This window comes from Octodon degus, unplaced genomic scaffold, assembly GCF_000260255.1.
Source record: "Octodon degus isolate 3935 unplaced genomic scaffold, OctDeg1.0 scaffold00046, whole genome shotgun sequence".
NCBI lineage: Eukaryota > Metazoa > Chordata > Mammalia > Rodentia > Octodontidae > Octodon > Octodon degus.
The window spans coordinates 7,123,288-7,127,014 of record NW_004524622.1 but is presented as its reverse complement, the minus strand read 5'-3'; positions in this window follow the sequence as shown (position 1 = coordinate 7,127,014).

The window sequence follows — 3,727 nt, the reverse complement described above, 5'->3', positions numbered from 1 at the left end:
GCTGCAGTCCGCCCCTCAGGGCTGGGGTTGCAGCTCTCACTACACACTGAGTAACCTGCACTGGGCTCAAGCTTGGATGCTGCAGTCTGCCCCTCAGTGCTGGGTTGCAGGCCTGCCAGCTTTATATCATTGTTATACAGAGTAAAAATAATAAGTGTCTCTCCCCAGTCTGAAAGAAAGTGAGAAAGCCGGCCAGCCTGAGGATACCAGAAGGGGAATAAAAGGAGAAGCTGGTGATAGCTTAACTGGTGGCATGTGCTTGTGTGCACACCTCGCTACCTGCACCTGTCGACATGCATGTACTTGTACATGTGTGTGTCTATATCTGTGCATCTCTGAATTTTAGGTTGAACTAGAGTGGCCACCACAACAACTATCCGTCTTTCTCTATTTTGTGCCCACCCAGCAGCATGCTGGCTACACTTTAATTTTTAAAGTAAGTTTCCTTATGGAGAAAAAACCTTGGTAGGACGACATGCTGTTTGGTTTGTGTTTAAGTGGCTGAGGCAGCACTCCCTTGGGAGCTCTACTGAAGAACTGAGTCACTTTCAAATGTTTTGGGGGAAAAATAAGTTTCTGGTCTTGGAAAGCTGCAGACCAGCTTTTATTTCATCAAGGTAATTACAAGCTGCATGGTCTTAGGACAGTAAACCAACTGAACATCCCTATCTTGTAATTCAGTGTCACACTTAAAGCACAAAGCAGGTCTGTCTTGGAGACCTTACGATGAACCATTCCTTCAGTGTAAACAATGAGTGGCATGGCTTTTTTTTTTTTTTTTTATGATTGACATTAATTCCAAGCCGGGGGATGCAGACAAATGGAGGACTAGAGACTAAGTCGCTTGTTCTAGATTGTAGCTGGTAGCAGTTGAGACTTGAAGCTACACTTGGTGCCTCCTAATTTCCAGCACAGGAAATGCTTTCCCACAGCTTTTAAGCAAATGTCATGGCTGGTAATGTAGCTGCCACATTTATATTTGCCCTTTCTGTTTTAGTAACCACTTACTCATTGAGTAGTATCTTCAAAGCACCCTTCTAGCTTAAGATTTTCTTCAAATTTGTTCTAGGCTTTCTAATAGGAACACATTTCTAACATTATAAGTATAAAGGAGAAAAATATGTAGACAAAGATGGTGGTGTACTCTCAAGACTGAGGCAGGAGGATTGCTAAAAGTTCAAGGCCAGCCTGGGCTACATGATGAATATAAGGGCCACCTGAACCAAATAATGAGCCCTTGTCTCACAGAAAGAGGAGTTGGGGGAGAGAGAGCGAGGGGGAGAGAGAGCAAGAGCGAGAGACAGACAGAGACAGAGACAGAGAAACAAAGAGACAGAGACAGAGAGACAGAAATATTTACTAAGAATCGGATACCTGCCAGGCACTGTCTAGCCACACTACATCTTACTTCATTTACTATTGACTAAAACCTTAAGATGCATACTCTAATGATATGCTAAATGAATGCGCTTCATTCCATTAGGCCACATCCGAAATTATCATGAAGTAAAATCACCACTGCAAAGCAGTTATGAATTATTCAGCTATATGTAGCATTGAAGTCTCGCTGCAACTGAGAAATCTTATGGCACTAGCTACAAATCTTCACTGAATGTGGACACTGGAGGCAATGACAGCTATTTTTTAGGATAAATCAGGAGTTACTATTCCTTCCTTTCTTTTTTGAGGCAGAGTCTAGACCACTGTGTAATTCTCCTACCTCAGCCTCCTGAGGGCTGTGATTAGGGGATCTTAAACAGAAAAACAAAGTTAAAAACGTATATATTATATGATTTACCTTTACATGACATTCTAGAACAGGCAAATCTATGGAGTAGCAGAAAGTAAATTAGTGGTTCCCTAGTTTTGGGAGTAGGAGGAATCTGGAGGAAAAGAGTGGCCGAGTGGCCGTGTTTGTGTTCCTTCCGCCCGGTGGGGGCATACGTGGCCGAAGTGCTCTGCAGTCGGTTCTGCCGGGACTGGACCGCTGAACGTGTCAACCCTCCGCCAGGCTGGGCTGGGCGCAGAGGACGAGCGTCCCACTCGGCACGCCCGCACCCTGCCTGGTCGAGCCCTGGTACCACCACCACCAACAAAAAAATTCATCAACATGTACACTCGAAGCAGATGGGTTGATTGTATAGCATGTGCTGATGTTTAAAAAATACTCCGAGGGAGGCGGCGGTAGTTGTGACGCTGCCTGCAATCCCGGCGTTCGGGGAGGCTGGGACAGAAGAGCCCGAAGCGCACCCCACATCGGGCAGTTCAGTGAGACCCGGCGGAAAACAGCCCAAAAGACACAAGCAAAGAGAACTGAGGATGTAGCTCAGTGTGAAGGTTCTCGGTGCAATTTCCCGTACCGAGGGAAGAAAGAACCCCAACGAACCCCCGAAACGTTACTTTTGCGTCCGATTGCTCGGTCTCGCCGAAGTCCTCAGCTGAGGACCCCTTCCCACCCCGGAGGGGTCAACAGGAGGAGGAGCCGTGACTTCGGGGCGGCCAGCTGGGGCACAGCGAGGCGGGAGGCCAGGGGCGCGCACCCCGACTCCACTCGACGCCGCCCGCGGGCTGTGCGGGGCGCTGGGCGCTGCAGAGCCGGCCGCACCTCCGGGGGGCGCGGGGATGGCTGCGTCTGCCCGCCCCCGACTGGAGGCTGCTCCGCGGCGGCTGCAGGGTGGCGGGCACGTGACTTCTCCCGCCAGCCTAGCGCCTCCTGCAGCGCCCCAGCTGCATGGGGTTCTGCTTCAGAGCAGAGCTAAGATTTTAGGGCTGGGGCCAGCTCAGGGGCAGGATGCTGCCTGGCCTGTGCAGACCCGGGGCTCCTGGCCCGCGCTCTGGTCTGGTTGTCTTCTTGATGCCAAGAGACCAAAAACTTGACACCCTAGGTACAGCTGCACCGCCAGGAGTTGGGTTTCCCAGTTGTGTTCTTCTAAGGCATGTTTACTAGCTCCCTTCTAGATCACGAGGAGCAGGGCCAACATGTTTCACAGATGAAATCTTGGTTAACAGAGATTTAGCCAACTTCCACCATGTTCTATGTCCTCTTACGATTTTGGGAATATAAAAATAGGTAAGCAGAGACCCTTTCCTCAGAGAGCTTGGATATTTCAATATTATACAGACAAATTCAGGTCTTATACTGGGATTCAGTTAATAAGTAAACATGGATTTGAAATTAGTCTTTAAACATAATATTCTGCTAGGTACTGGAGGTAATAAAAAGTACATAAAGCTTGGCCCGATAGCTCAGTGGACTAAAGCACTGCGTAGGCAGAGCTCAACCGCCAGGGTTCAATCCCTCCGGAGCCTGCTGTGCGGACCCTGCCCCCGGTATGTGCTGAGATGGCGACTGAGATTGGGCATGGTGTATCCCAGTGCTTGGGAGGCTGCAAACAGGAGATTTACTATGAATCCAATCTATGTAGCAAGACCCTGTAGACCCTGCCCTAAATACAAAAAAAAAAAAAAAGTACGTACACTGTAGGTACTTCTCTTAGGAAGATTATGACCCAGAGCCAGGATATGGCTCAGGGGTGCCATGCTTGCCTGGCAAGAGGGAGGTCCTGAGTTCATTCCTGGTACAATGCCCCGAAAAGAAAAGAAACACTATGATCTAAACAAGAACACGCAACTGATGAATAGCTAATGAATGTTTTTTGTATTTACTGTATGTTCACAGTATTTTCATTTATTTATTTATTTTTACAGTATCAGCAATTGAACTCAG